The sequence below is a fragment of the Budorcas taxicolor genome, chromosome 7, assembly GCF_023091745.1.
Source record: "Budorcas taxicolor isolate Tak-1 chromosome 7, Takin1.1, whole genome shotgun sequence".
Taxonomy (NCBI): Eukaryota; Metazoa; Chordata; class Mammalia; order Artiodactyla; family Bovidae; genus Budorcas; species Budorcas taxicolor.
The window spans coordinates 27,172,598-27,188,500 of NC_068916.1; positions in this window are offsets into that span (position 1 = coordinate 27,172,598).

Consider the following 15,903-nt stretch of genomic DNA (forward strand, 5'->3'; position numbering starts at 1 on the left):
GTAGAAATGACTTTTTGCCTTAAAAGGGGAGCCCCTAAACTGTTGACCACAGTTCTAATAGAACGTCCATTAATCCCTTTGAGAGTTTTAAACTTTCATCTTTAACGTTTATTGAAATTTACTATGTCCCCTGCCCTGGGCTTTTCGTGGATTATAGGTCCAGACATTATGTGGTATAGAAACTAGATTCTTTCCATTTGAAAATGTCTCCACTTAATACTTGAATTTCCCTACAATCTCCTGGCAGGCGACTAGACAGTATTTGAACCCAGGCGGTTCCGCTATAACCTAGAAGGTCATCTCATAATCCTTTACAGACGTATCTGTAGAGTAATTACAGGTTGTGCGAAGTCGCTCAATCGTGTCAGACTCTTTGCGACTCCACGGACTGCAGCCCGCCAGGCTCCTCTGTCTGTGGAATTTTCCAGGCAAGAATACTGGAGCACCTTGTCATTTTCTACTGCAGGGGATCTTCCCCACCCGGGGATCAAACTCTTGTCTCCTGCATTAGCAGGGGGATTCTTTACCACTGTGCCACCTGGGAAGCCCCCAAAATTACCGGTTAGTTACCTTAATAATGGCAGGAAGGAAGACTAGAATGTTCTTTAAGTATTGATCAAGTCATGTACATAAGAATTAGTCAAGGGCACCAGGCTGAGTATCATCTGTCAATTTCCTGGCACTCTGAGTGACGACACTCTCCTTAGTGGTTCTGTTTCCTGCCCTGTTATCTAAAATACTTCCTTACTTAACCTCCTTGATAATTAAAAAAATTGAAAAGGTTCTAGTTTGAAGTTGGTGTTAGGAGTTTATAAATGAGTATTAAAATAATTTTAATAACTTAAAAGGATCTTGAAAGTCTAGATTACTTATAAGAAATGAGGCCTACAGAAGGTGAATACTGGGCCCAAGATGGTAGAATCTGGATTGCAATGTAAATCCATTCTCCTTGGGGCCCTTTCCCACTGATGACTTGGCTTTCACTCCATACCCTCCTTTAACACCTCAGACATTAAAAAAAAAAAAAAGGAAATTAAAAAAAAAAATTTTTTTTTCCCATTTTTGAAGTTTCAACATTGAATGTGATTTCAGGCATGGTCTTTACTGCTCTCAATGCTATTAAGCTGTCTCTTGAAAATTTGGGAATTCCTCAGTCTCACTGGTATAGGAAACAGTATGTCCTATTAGCTGAAATAACACATACACTGGAGTCAGACAGTTAAGGTTTTGCTGTTGATAGCAGTGTTAACTGTATGGAAATTATTCCTTGGTTTCCTCAGGAAAATGTAGATGATTCCTATCTAGCAGGGGTTTGCAATAATTAAAGTAACATTAAGTAATATGTGTAGTGTTTAGACATAATATGGGATGGCTAAATAATAATCCTTACTAATAGTTATCCTGTGTCTCCAAGCAAAAGCAATGAAAAAAATGAAATTTTAGCTTTAGAATTAGTCAATTGTGCAAATATTTGATCAGGCACTTTACCAAATGAATACATTCCTTACTTATTCTCTTGGCTTTTCCCATGCCTACTCCATACCTAGAGTAAGACTTGTTTCTTCCCTGATCTTTCATACTAAGTGTGTCCAGCCCTCTTCTTTTAAGCATTTCCTGCAATCCCATTACCTCCAATGTTTTCCCCAGTAAATGAGAAGTAAATACTATATAAATATGGTGACAAGAACAGCCATGATTTCAAATATTCTGCCTGATTTTTTTTTTCTGTGAACCTTTACTTGTCATTGCACATGTTCTGACTAGTGGTTAACCATATACATCGCCACCAAACTTCAACTTCCCAGGGCATCCTTTACCTCTGTAAAACCCCTCCCACAGCACACAGCTACCTCACCACATACAGAGAATTAGACCTTTGCCTTCCTTTTTTGGTATGTTATGTGGATCTGGGACGAATAAATACAGGATACCTATCATGGCTGGGCAGAAGGGACCCAGACTAGGATGAGGGTGGGAAGGAAGGGAGAAGAAAAGGAGAGACTGAAAGCTAGCAGTAATCCAAGTTTGTCCCAGGAGAGGGTGGTGACAGCTGGCAGATAGCTGAGTATACAGTGTAAACACATGGGGTAGCTAGGGATTCAATACAAAATGAAAGTGTTGCTAAATGGTGTCTCTCTTTTTAACCGATGTATGTTTTCTGAATATTTGAATGGTGAAAAAAATTAATATATGATCTTACATTAAACCAGATTGTTTCTATTTAATATACTTTGCAAAGTTAATACTTTTCCAGTTATCATAGAAACATAAGACATCATGTTTCAGAAGATTGTTACAGAATGTTACAGAATCCCTTCCAACTCTGATAAAAATAATATTTGTGTTTTTAAAACCACCTAAGAGTTTTTGTAGTTGTTGTTTTCTTTGTGGGGTTTTTTGTTTGTTTTTTTTTTTTTTTTGCCACATCACCTGTGGATCTTAGTTCCCAGAGCAGGATTTGAACTTGTGCCCCTTGCAGTGGAAGTGCAGAGTCTAGCAAGTTTACTAATAGTTACCCTGTGTCTCCACAGCCTAAGAGTTTTAGAGGTTATTTATCACCTTCAGTAGAGTTGTTCTCTTAGCATAGCCCCTTGAAGTTCATATACTGCTGAAAATTGTCTTCTAAATTGCTTGTTAAGATCTGGACACAGGGCAAAGTAGAAGTGACAGGATTGTTTTAACTCAGTGGTTCCATCTGAGAGCTTGTGATTTAGTCATAAATAAAAACCAATTTGCAGTTTTGTATTTTAGTTTTATTTTATGCCAAAATATGTTCATGACACAGCTTTTTTTTTTTTTTTAAAGTTATCTTTAAAGCATTTGTTAAACTAATACCTGGCTTTTAACAGCTTTTTTTTTTTTTTTTTACTCTTACAAAAGTATCCCCCTTCACCCTATATTCTGCATCTTTGCCTTAAAATGGTAAAAATAGCAAAAGCCTAGAGTCCAAGTGTAGGATTTACACTTGTAATTCAGCTGTTTCTGCTCTGATTGGAACTGACCCCACTCAGCTTTTCATGATCAGTCTTTAGTCATTTAATCTTGATGTATGGTTTATCCCTCCCAATTACACTTTAATTTACTCATTTAGTTCTTAGTCTATTGAGCTGAGACTTTACTTGCCTAAAATTTCCCCACCAGTCTGCCTCTTTCGTTTTGCCTTAGATTTCCCCATAAAACTTAGTCTTTCAGGTCAGTCTAGAAAACTGAGGACGCTGTTTCCAGACCCCACAGCTGAGTTCAGGAAAGCAGAGGAAAAAGGAAGACACAGTATCTGCAGAGTTGGAAGGGGAGAATAGAAGAATGAAGCTTCAACCAGGTATCAGTGTGTTCTTTCCTTCTTCCTCATTACCACAATTTTGGGGTGCTGTTCTTCCCATAATGGCACAGTAAACCAGAATTAAAGATAATTACACCATTCTCAGCTTCTACATTCAGTAGCTTTGACATTGGTATAAGAAAAGATTTGAAAAAAAGTGTAATCTGGCTGGACCTCCACCCCATTTCTCATCCTTACCATCTCAACCCTAATAAATGCCTCCTGGCTAGGAAAGGGAGGAGAATTTGAAGCCAGATACACTGGGAGTCACGGTCCCTTGTCCCATCCCTGAACTGAGTTCAGGATAGGGGTGGAGGATATCCAAGAGTGGAGATGGTTTGTGCCTCACAACAAAGTCTCCTGTTTGCTTCTATCTCAAGGCAACAGAACAGAAGCCAAGAGCAGCCTTCCTTAAAACCACTCTAGTGAGCAGCCTCAAAAAAAAAAAGCCAAAATGAGTGGGAGAAGCAAGAAAGGAAATGCAGAACAGCCAGGGAAGCTGGCCTAAAATTCTCCAGAGATTTGCACATTAAAAAATATATATATATATATATATATATATAAGTAGAAACAAAGATTCAGGATACCTAAAAAGTTATGCTCATTTGCTCACTCATTAATCCATGCACTTATTCATCAGACATTTGTGGAGGACTTTAACTATGTGCAGAGCAGGGATGACTAAAGTCCAGGCATGATCCCTGCTTTGAGGAGCTCCGCAGTCCAGTGGTGGATAGGCAAGCATTTGTGCAAATAAATTCCACCCCACTGTGCCCCGTGCTAAAACTGAGGCATGAACAAGGTAATGTAGGTTCATTAAGGACCAAACAGGCCTCTGTGTTGGGAGGAGGAAAACACATGGAGCCAGATGATCTTTGAGCTGGGCTGGGAAGAATGTCAGCCTCCAGGGACTGGAAAATATATCGGGAACTTAGTAGAGACCAGTAAATGCAACCCACACCTCCAGGGAGAATTAGGGGGAAACCCTAGATGGAATCCTAACCTCCTTATGTTGTGCTTTTTATTTCAAACCACACTGCATACCGGGTGCTTTAAATTAGGAATTAGTAAAGGTGGTAAGGGAAGCAGATGTTGGTCAACAATCTTAACTTCAGGCATAGCTTACATTGTCAGGAAAAATGGGAAATTGAAGAAATTACGGAAAAATTAAAACAATTACATTCCTTAAGCTGAGTTGTAAAAGAATAGTTATGCCTCACGTAAAGCAAAACAAAAATAGACAATCAACTAAGCAGGAAATTTTGGGTAACTCCTTTGTGCAAAGCATAGCACCATGTGCGTCCAAAGAAATGTTTTAAAGTATGGTACGTGGTTCATTCCCTCCATAAAGGTATCATCTTGTGTTGGTGGAAATGAAATGTATACATGCTAATAAATAGGTTAGGCAACTAAATCATGAGTGACAAAGGCCTCAAAGAATGACATCATTGGCAAGTGTTAAATCTCTACTAAAACGTAGAGAATGAAGAAATTAGAGAATGAGAGGACAGTGTGAAGAAAAGATTTAACTAGACATTGACACAGAGAAAGTCTTCTTTAGTAAGAGATTTGATTTATAAAAAGATTATCTTGACACACAATTTTTCAGGAATACAACTGTTCCATAAAGTGAGATGATTCTATATTTTTGATTGTATGAAACATTTGTATTTGTCTATGTTTAGCATGTATATTAGAAACTGGGCAAGAAATATCCAGAATTTGGATACCCACACGCTTGAGTTTTAACAATATCAAAAATATTCTGTTAAAGTCACTGAAAGGAAGTGACATTCAAAAGTAAATAGCAGCCTCTCTGATTTACATGTATATTGTGAAAAGTAGGAAGTGAAACGGTCATAGATTGCTGATGGGAGTGTAAATAGTACCACCACTTCAGAAAACTGTTTGCTCCTTATAAAGTTAAAAATGCTCCTATGCTGCGTTCCAACAATTCTATTTCCAAAACAAATGAAAGCACATGTCTACTGAATGACTTACACAATAAGTTCATAGTAGCTTTATTCACAATAGTCCAAACTGGAGACAATCCAAATGCCAGTCAACAGAATAGGCAAATAAATCATAGTAAAGTACTATTGAGCAATAAAGAGGAATAAGCCTGAGATACACGTTAACAAGGTGATGAATCTCACAAGCAACATTTCATGTGATTCATTTATATGAAATTCAAAAGCAAATTAAGTGTAATCTGTGTGAAAGAAGTCAGAACACTGGTGTGTACTGTGGTGAGAATCGATTAGAAAGGGGCATGAAGGGACTCTCTGGAATGACAGGAGCATAGGCCCATGCATAAACACATCAGATCTCATTAAATTGTACATTTCAGATCTGTGCATTTTGCTGTATGTAAATTTTACAAGGATGAAAACAACCCAGTCTCTTATAGATTAAATTGAAAAATTCGTGAGGTATACTTGGAAGTTTTTTTTTTTTTGGTAAGTGGAAACCATTTCCACCTTATTTGTTGCTTGAATTCTAAATTTTCTGTGGACTGTTCATGTTTACACCTGTGCTATACATCTCCGTGATTTCTTCAGGAGTCAAAAACTTGTATAAACCCTTTTTTTTTTTAAGTCTCTTACTTAATCAGATTTAAACGATGTGTTTGAGTAATGAAGCCAGATGTTAAGGGTAAAACTGGTGACTTGAGAGCTACTGCCAACTTTTGTCTTAAAAAGTTTGGAATACAGACACTAAAAAACTGAGGACTTAATAAAGGAAGTTCTAAATAGAGAAACCTAAAACGGTAGGTTCTACCCATGAAATTCTGTTTTTCACTCCTATATTGGTTTCATTTTATAAGATGACATATTTAGACACTGATCATTCTGTTGATCAGATACAAATACTGAACTCTAGTAATCCAAGGTCCTAAATTCTTGTATTAATATAACAACTTTCTAAACACTAAAGACACACTACAGTTTAATTAATGAGGATAGAGAAGAAATTTTCAAAGGGGATGGGGATCAGCAAGAAGGGAAGAAAAGGGGCATTATCAAAATCTAGGACAGCAAAAAAAATTATCTGTTGTTTTAATAAACATATTTAAAAGTCTGACTAAATCTTCTTGGCCAGACAGGTTTTGTAAAAGCTGTGATACTTAACTGAGTGCTGGGGGGAAGGAGAGAAGGCACCCTGTTTATAAGGGGCTTTCTCGATTTGGGTAGGCAGATGGGATTTTTATGTTTATCGAAAGAGGTTGTGGGATGATAAAGTTATGAGACGCTGCAGTGCAGAATGCAGAGGACGTATGCCACGTAGTTCCTGCTGTTGGTCTGGCTGGGGCTCTTGAGTCACATCCAGAACCACGCACACCTGTATACCATCACATACCAGAAGTAACTAAGTCAGACAACCCACCATGACAACCGTGACTCCAGCCAAGTGCTTTTACTGTGACATTCATTTGAAAAAATCACCCAGTGGTAACTTGAATCAACCCTTTCACAAGGTTTTCAGAAATGTGTTGTCATTTAAAAGAAGTTGGTTTCATTTCTCTAAACTTCTTAGTTCTTTTCATTTACTACATACTTCCCTTAAGGGAGTTAAGTTGGGTTGGTCTCAAAATGAGGGATGCAGAAACAAAATCTCAAGTGTCATTGGAAAAACAGAAGTTACAGGAGTGAGCCCAGCACCGTTATTTTTAAAAGTGAAGTGAATCTAAAAGATCTGCTGCACCCCAAAATAATTAAGATGTCATTCCTCCATGAACCCCCCTGGCATGATCATCTCCAGCAGTCACTTGGAACCAAGCAGATTGCTTTTCGGTTTATCATTTTGACCAAATCAGAAGACTTTTCACCAGTGGAGTAATTCCCTGAGGGACAGTGCAAATGATGAAATGTTCTCCCCTTTCTTTCCACAATACCCAACTGGGAGTGGAGCAATATACAACAGTGGATAATCTAAATCCCCTGTGTCAGAAAGCATTTCACAGGAGGCTTCCTGTGTGCTGTTCTGCATCTGTCAGGAATCCTCTGTTCCTTATTAATTCTTGAATATTCAGGAATTAAGAGGAGAGGCAAGCCTCTCCAGGGGCTGAGGGATCCAGGCGTTTCCTTCCTTAGTTTTTCAATACAGTGATAAGTACCCTCTTCCTTCTTAGGAACCATATGATAAAAGTGATTGTTTACAACTCTCTCTCTCTTTAATATGGATTGCCTATGTTTTGTAAGTCTGGAATTTTAATCTTTATCTGAGAATAACTACCTTGTAAGACAGTATATATGCCCACACCATGTTGATTAAAACACCTTTGCTCCATCAGAGCTTGGGTCGCCGTGTCTTTCTGTCTTTCTCTCTCTCTCTCTTTCTATTTCTGGCTGATTTCCTGGAATGCAAAAGCCGGCTGTGTAACCCAGGAAATATTAGCCTCTCTCCTTCTTTCGCTTTCTCATCGTCAACTCCGGATCACCAGGTTCCGGTCCATTAAAGGACCTCAACACCCTGGCCTTTCATCCATCTCTCATTTCTCATAATAAGTCTACCTCATCTAAGAAGTGAGCAAAAACCCTAATAGGCATGAGTCAAGAGATTTTTATTTCAAGATTTTTCCAGTAGTCATGTATGGATGTGAGAGTTGGACGAGGAAGAAGGCTGAGCAGTGAAGAATTGATGCTTTCAAACTGTGGTGTTAGAGAAGACTCTTGAGAGTCCCTTAGACTGCAAGGAGATCCAACTAGTCAATCCTAAAGGAAATCAACCCTGAATATTCTTTGGAAGGCCTGGTGCTGAATGAAGCTCCAGTACTTTGGCCACCTGATGTGAAGAGCCAACTCATTGGAGAAGACCCTGAGGCTGGGAAAGATTGAGGGCAAGAGGAAAAGGTGGCGACAGAAGAAGAGATGGTTGGATGGTATCACTGACTCAAAGGACATGAGTTTGAGCAAACTCCAGGAGATAGTGATGGACAGGAAAGCCTGGCATGCTGCAGTTCATGGGGTCACAGAGAGTCAGACATGACTTAGCAATGAACAACAACAAAAATCCTTTTAAAGTCTTTATTGAATTTTGCTACAACATTCATTCTGTTTCTGTGGTTGGGTTTCTTGGTCCCATCTAAGAAACATCTTGGCTTCCCAACAAGGAATCAAAACCTGAACCCTCACCTGCATTGGGAGGTAAAGTCTTAACCACTAAACCACCAGGAAAATCCCAAGAGATATCTTAAGACTTCAGAAATCAATTACTTAAAAACGTAGTAAGAATTCCATTTGGAAAATTTCTTATTTTCTATAACTTTTGCCTGAAAATGAATCTGATCTGTAATGTATATTTCATAATTATCTACCTATTATTGATAAAATAGTACCAAATATAGTAAATAACAATATATAAGGTAAGACTTTTTAACCTTAAATACCAGCAGCCTATCTCAGTTTCAGATTTACTTTGTAATCTCAAATGCTTCCAACAAACTTCATTATGAAGAAATTGGAGGAAATCAACCACTTGATTTAAAATGCATATGTATATATTTATTTATATTTAAATATAAATTTATTTAATTTGTATTTAAGTAAACATTTAATTTAAATAAACATTTGTTTAATTTATATTTAAATGAATATATGTTTAATTTATATTTAAATAAATATGTTTGTTTGATTTATATTTATTTAAATATTAATATATTTATATCAGGAGGGAGGTTCAAAAGGGAGAGGATATATGTATACCTATGGCTGATTTATGTTGAGGTTTGACAGAAAACAAAATTCTGTAAAGCAGTTCAGTTCACTCACTCAGTCGTGTCCAACTTTGCAATCCCATGGATTGCAGCACGCCAGGCCTCCCTGTCTATCACCAACTCCCGGAGCTTACCCAAACTCATGTTCATTGAGTCGGTGATACCATCCAACCATCTCATCCTCTGTCATCCCCTTTTCCTCCCATCTTCAATCTTTCCCAGCATCAGGGTCTTTTACAATGAGTCAGTTCTTCACATCAAGTGGCCAAAGTATTGGAGTTTCAGCTTCAGCATCACCCTTCCAATGAATATTCAGGACTGATTTCCTTTAGGATGGACTGGTTGGATCTCCTTGCTGTCCAAGGGACTCTCAAGAGTCTTCTCCAACACCACAGTTCAAAAGCATCAATTCTTCTGCACCCAGCTTTCTTTATAGTCCAACTCTCATATCCATACATGACTACTGGAAAAACCATAGCTTTGACTAGACAGACCTTTGTTTCCAAAGTAATGTCTCTTCTTTTTACTATGCTGTCTAGGTTGGTCACAGTTTTTCTTTCAAGGAGCAAGCATCTTTTAATTTCATGGCTGCAATCACCATCTGCGGTGATTTTGGAGACACCAAAAATAAAGTCTGCCACTGTTTCCCCATCTATTTGCCATGAAGTGATGGGACCAGATGCCATGATCTTCGTTTTCTGAATGCTGAGCTTTAAGCCAACTTTTTCACTCTCCTCTTCCACTTTCATCAAAAGGCTCTTTAGTTCTTGGCTATCTGCCATAAGGGTGGTGTCATCTGCATATCTGATGTTATTGATATTTTTCCTGGCACTTGATTCCAACTTCAGGTTTATCCACTCCAGCATTTCTCATGATGTACTCTGAATATAAGTTAAATAAGCAGGGTGAGAATATACAGCCTTGACATACTCCCTTTTGTATCAGGAACCAGTCTGTTGTTCCATGTCCTGTTCTAACTGTTGCTTCCTGACCTGCATACAGATTTCTCAGAAAGCAGATCAGGTGGTCTGGTATTCCCATCTCTTTCAGAATTTTCCAGTTTGTTGTGATCCACACAGAGGCTTTGGCATAGTCAAAAAAGCAGAAGTAGATGCTTTTCTGGAACTCTCTTGCTTTTCCGATGATCCAGTGGATGTTGGCAATTTGATCTCTGATTCCTCTGCCTTTTCTAAAACCAGCTTGAACATCTGGAAGTTCACGGTTCACATATTGCTGAAGCCTGGCTTGGAGAATTTTGAGCATTACTTTGCTGGCATGTGAGATGAGTGTAGTTGTGTGGTAGTTGGAGCATTCTTTGGCATTGCCTTTCTTTGGGATTGGAATGAAAACTGACTTCTTCCAGTCCTGTGGCCACTACTGAGTTTTCCTAATTTGCTGGCATATTGAGTGCAGCACTTTCACAGCATCATCTTTCAGGATTTGAAATAGCTCCACTGGAATTCCATCACCTCCACTAGCTTTGTTCATAGTGATGCTTCTTAAGGCCCACTTGACTTCACATTCCAGGATGTCTGGCTCTAGGTGAGTGATCACACCATTGTGATTATCTGGGTTGTGAAGATCTTTTTTGTATACTTCTTCTCTGTATTCTTGCCATCTGTTCTTAATATATTTTTGCTTCTGTTAGGTCCATACCAGTTCTTTCAATTAAAAAGTAAATAAATTTTAAACATAATAAAATGCATGTATACATATATATATCATACATACATAAAAGTGTATTTTGACACACTATGTCTTGAGGGATCTTAGCTCCCTACTCAGAGATTGAACCTGGATCTTGGCAGTGGAAGCTCAGAGTCCTGACTACTGGACTGACAGAGTACTCCCTAAAATGCATATTTTAAAAACTGAGTGTGGTATACCAAGCAATGAGAAAGAGAACCATAGATGTATCACCTGTCCCAAATATCAAATGCAGATACAAAAATGTGACGTGTATCACATATTAGCAAGAACAAAGTGAATGTGAAGTGTGGAAATTTGGTAGAATTGCACATTGTACATTAGGATTAAATTAATGCTCTGGGGCATCACTGGTGTTCCAGTGGTTGACTCCACACTTCCAACATAGGAGCCAGAGGTTCAGTCCCTAATCAGGGAACTAAGACTCCACGTGCCACTCCATGCAGCCAAAAAATAAATTTTTTTCTGTCCTGGATTACCACCAATATACTATTTCACTTCCCATTTGTCTTTTAAAGCTGTAAAAGTGATTTAGTTTTAAGAGTTAAGCAGTTGCCCCGGAGAAGGGAAAGGCTACCCACTCCAGAATTTCAGCCAAGAGAATTCCATAGACTGTATATCCATGGGGTCGCAAAGAGTCGAACACGACTGAGTGGTTTTCACTTTCACTAAGCAGTTGAAAATCTGGATGCCAGATCTGTTTCTGTCATTGGGGCAGGGCCAAGAAAGAATGTGAAGACTACTTGGAGACTACTTCAGAGATAGAGGTGCCCTGCGTGCTTGGCATGTCCAACTCTTTCCACCCCCATGGACAGTAGCCCGCCAGGCTCCTCTGTTCACTGAATTTTCCAGGTAAGAATACTGGAGCGGGTTGCCATTTCCTCCCTCAAAGGATCTTCCTGACCCAGGTGTCCAACCTGTGTCTCTGGCATCTCCTGCATCTTCTGTGTTGGCAGGTGGATTCTTCACCACTAGTGCCACCTGGGAAGCCCACTTTAGAGGCAGAGTGGGCTGATTTGACCAATCACTGGACAAATAAAACAGAATATTGGGGGACTAATGAAGATATTGGGGTTCAGGGAAAGTAAAAGCAGGACAGTAGAGACAGGCATACCCGAGTGTGTATCCTTCTCAGTCACTATATGACCTGTGAACCTCCATTTCCTCTTCTGTAAAAAGCAGAGAAAACTACCCTATAGGGATGTTGAAATAAATGGATATGTTAATGTATCTAAAGTATATCTGTTACATAGGCAATGCTTAGTAAATATTTTTCCTTTCCCTTCCTCAAAAACAGATATCAGGATATTAACTTCTCAGTTTTGAAAGTTATTTAATTTGGCATATAGAGCACTGAGAAAAATCTGTGCCTGTTACAATACCACATTTTCAAAATGTAAACTGTTAAACTTTGTCATGCTTACTAATGTTTATCTTGACATAAAGTCAATAATTATACAAATATTGAATAGTACATATAATATGGTTGACTGACTATAACTTCATTTCATTTCATAAACTTCCAGTGAATATCATTATGGCCAGTGTAAAAGAAATTAAGAGACGATCAAGCCACAATCCCTGCCCCACAGAAACTGCCAGTGTCCAAGGGCAGAGGTCAATGTCAGTACTTCTGATATATGCTCTGCTGAATCTTCTGACAGTTGTCCACAAGCGAGCCTCTCTCCAAATACAAGATGCTGTGGTACTGAGTTTGAACTTCATAGCCGGTTTTATCATTTTACAGATTATCTTTCAGACATCCAGGCACAGTTTCATTAGTTTAGATTGATTTTTGTAATAGAACAAATCACTCTCAGTTGTTCTCAGAATATGAAGGCACATCTCCTTATTGCAAAAGATGGAAAGAGATAAGGTCTGTTTTTCTTAGATACATATAACATTTAAATCTAGATTTTTCCCTTTGTATGTTTCTTCACCACTTCCACATTCTGAAGAGGAAAAAAAACAAAACTGCATGCTTTCTGCCTGTCCAAATGATACTGCCTGCTGGACAGAAAAAAAAAAAAAATGTGGTATTAAAGGTGCAGCCATCTGCTCGCCACTGGCTCTGGGTGAGCCAAGAAAAGCTAATTAACACCTCGGCCCTTCCTCCTGGTGACATTCCCTTCCCTCTCATACCAGCTTCTTTCCACATCCTCTGACTAGGGGAGGTTAGAGACATTTGCCTGTCCTAGGAAGAGACAAGAACGGACTTCAGCAGAATTCTGGGCCATGCGTTTCTAAAATTTGAAAGGAAATTACACAAATTACCTCCCCCACTCACACCAACAATGCTGTCTTTCATGGATGAAACCTCAAAACATCTTTTTTCCCTGTCCAAGGAAATTGGTAGGTCTGGAATCCAATCTACTTTGTAATGGACAGTTGTCGGTCTGACAATTGTCTGATGGTACCTAATTCCCACACTGAGTCTCTCTCGAGAATTTTTAGGGGCAATTAGTTTTAAGAGCAGAGATAGAAACAAAAGTCAGTATATTATAGTATAGTAAATATATTATCATTCACCATAAAGCCACAGGAAATGATGACAGGATACATTCAATGTGAAACAGCAGCAACAGCCCAAATGGCATTACTCATTAAAAAGATGTCAGATAAATAGGACATCAGTGAAGCAAATTAAGATTTTGAGACTTTAAAGAATAAATAGAATGAGTTTTCTAACCAGTCAATAAACACATACTAGCTATTAATGCAAGAAATATAATTCTATTTACCTAGGAAATAATGCAATCTGGATAAATTGATGTTTCACTAATAAAAATCTTTGTTAACTTTGGGTTTGGTTACAAGATAAATTTTTTCCCCCTTGTTCTGACTTACTTTTTCTCTTTTTCTACCTTGTAATAATATAAGCTATGTACTTTAAAAAAGAAGAAGAAAATCTAACTCTTCCAGTTTAAAAGAAGAAACACAATAGAAAACAAACTTTGAAAATTACAAAACCATAAATATTGGGTCAGAATAAGAATCTGACTGGAATCTTGGAAAAAAGCTGTAGCTAGGTTTGCTATAAAAAGACTTGGTCCATAGTTATATTTCAACACAGCAATGTATATTTGAAAAAGACAAAAATACTGTGAGATTTTGATGTCAGAAATTTTATTTTTTTTTAAAAGAAATTGCCCAAGTGTATATTTTTAACAACAGAAGGAAAGGGAAGCCAACAAACCATTTTAGAGTATTTTTCAAAGTCACATAAAATTACGCTGTGACTCAGATCTGTACAGAACACCAGATGCTTCCTACCTATAGGGAACATCTGTAACTTTTTTGGTTGTTCACTCTGAGCTGTCTTTCTATGCTTGGGGAATTCCTCACCATTTGAGTCTTAGCAAGAGACAGGGTCTGCATTCCACTATGCTGCTGCTGCTGCTAAGTCACTTCAGTCGTGCCCGATTCTGTGTGACCCCATATACTGTGGCCCACCAGGCTCCCCCGGCCCTGGGATTCTCCAGGCAAGAACACTGGAGTAGGTTGCCATTTCCTTCTCCAATGCATGAAAGTAAAAAGTGAAAGGGAAGTCGCTCAGTTGTGTCCGACTCTTCGAGACCCCATGGACTGCAGCCCACCAGGCTCCTCCATTCATGGGATTTTCCAGGCAAGAGTACTGGAGTGGGGTGTCATCGCCTTCTCCGCCTTCCACTATGGATGCTAAGAAAGCCAGCCAGCCTTTTTTTTTTTTTGCAGGCCTATGTTTAGCCAATCAGATGCAGCAGATCCAGAATTTGACCCAAAGCATTGCAAGACAGGTGGTCTGGTATTCCCATCTCTTGAAGAATTTTCCAGTTTATTGTGATCCACAAAGTCGAAGGCTTTGGCATAGTCAAGAAAGCAGAAATAGATGTTTTTCTGGAACTCTCTTGCTTTTTCCATGATCCAGCAGATGTTGGCAATTTGATCTCTGGTTCCTCTGCCTTTTCTAAAATGAACTTGAACATCTGGAAGTTCACAGTTCAAGTACTGTTGAAGCCTGGCTTGGAGAATTTTGAGCATTACTTTACTAGCGTGTGAGATGAATGCAATTGTGTGGTAGTTTGAGCATTCTTTGGCATTGCCTTTCTTTGGGATTGGAATGAAAACTGACCTTTTCCAGTCCTGTGGCCACTGCTGAGTCTTCCAAATTTGCTGGCATATTGAGTGCAGCACTTTCACAGCATCATCTTTCAGGATTTGAAATAGCTCCACTGGAATTCCATCACCTCCACTAGCTTTGTTCGTAGTGATGCTTTCTAAGGCCCGCTTGACTTCACATTCCAGGATGTCTGGCTCTAGGTGAGTGATCACACCATCGTTATTATCTGGGTCATGAAGCTCTTTTTTGTACAGTTCTTCTGTGTATTCTTGCCACCTCTTCTTAAGATCTGCTAGTGTTGCTGCTGCTGCTGCTAAGTCGCTTCAGTCATGTCTGACTCTGTGCAACCCCACAGACGACAGCCCACCAGGCTCCCCCATCCCTGGGATTCTCCAGGCAAGAACACTGGAGTGAGTTGCCATTTCCTTCTCCAATGCATCTACTGTTAGGTCCATACCATTTCTGTCCTTTATCGAGCCCATCGTTGCATGAAATGTTCCCTTGGTGTCTCTAATATTCTTGAAGAGATCTCTAGTCTTTCCCATTCTGTTCTTTTCCTCCATCTCTGTGCATTGATCGCTGAAGAAGGCTTTCTTATCTCTTCTTGCTATTCTTTGGAATTCTGCATTCAGATGCTTATATCTTTCCTTTTCTCCTTTGCTTTTCGCTTCTCTTCTTTTCACAGCTATTTGTAAGGCCTCCCCAGAGAGCCATTTTGCTTTTTTGCATTTCTTTTCCATGGGGATGGTCTTGATCCCTGTCTCCTGTACAATGTCATGAACCTCTGTCCATAGTTCATCAGGCACTCTTGTCTATCAGATCTAGTCCCTTAAACCTATTTCTCACTTCTACTGTATAATCATAAGTGATTTTATTTAGGTCATACCTGAATGGTCTAGTGGTTTTCCCTACTTTCTTCAATTTAAGTCTGAATTTTGCAATAAGGAGTTCATGGTATGAGCCATAGTCAGCTCCTGGTCTTGTTTTTGCTGAGTGTATAGAGCTTCTCCATCTTTGGCTGCAAAGAATATAATCAGTCTGATTTTGGTGTTGACCATCTGG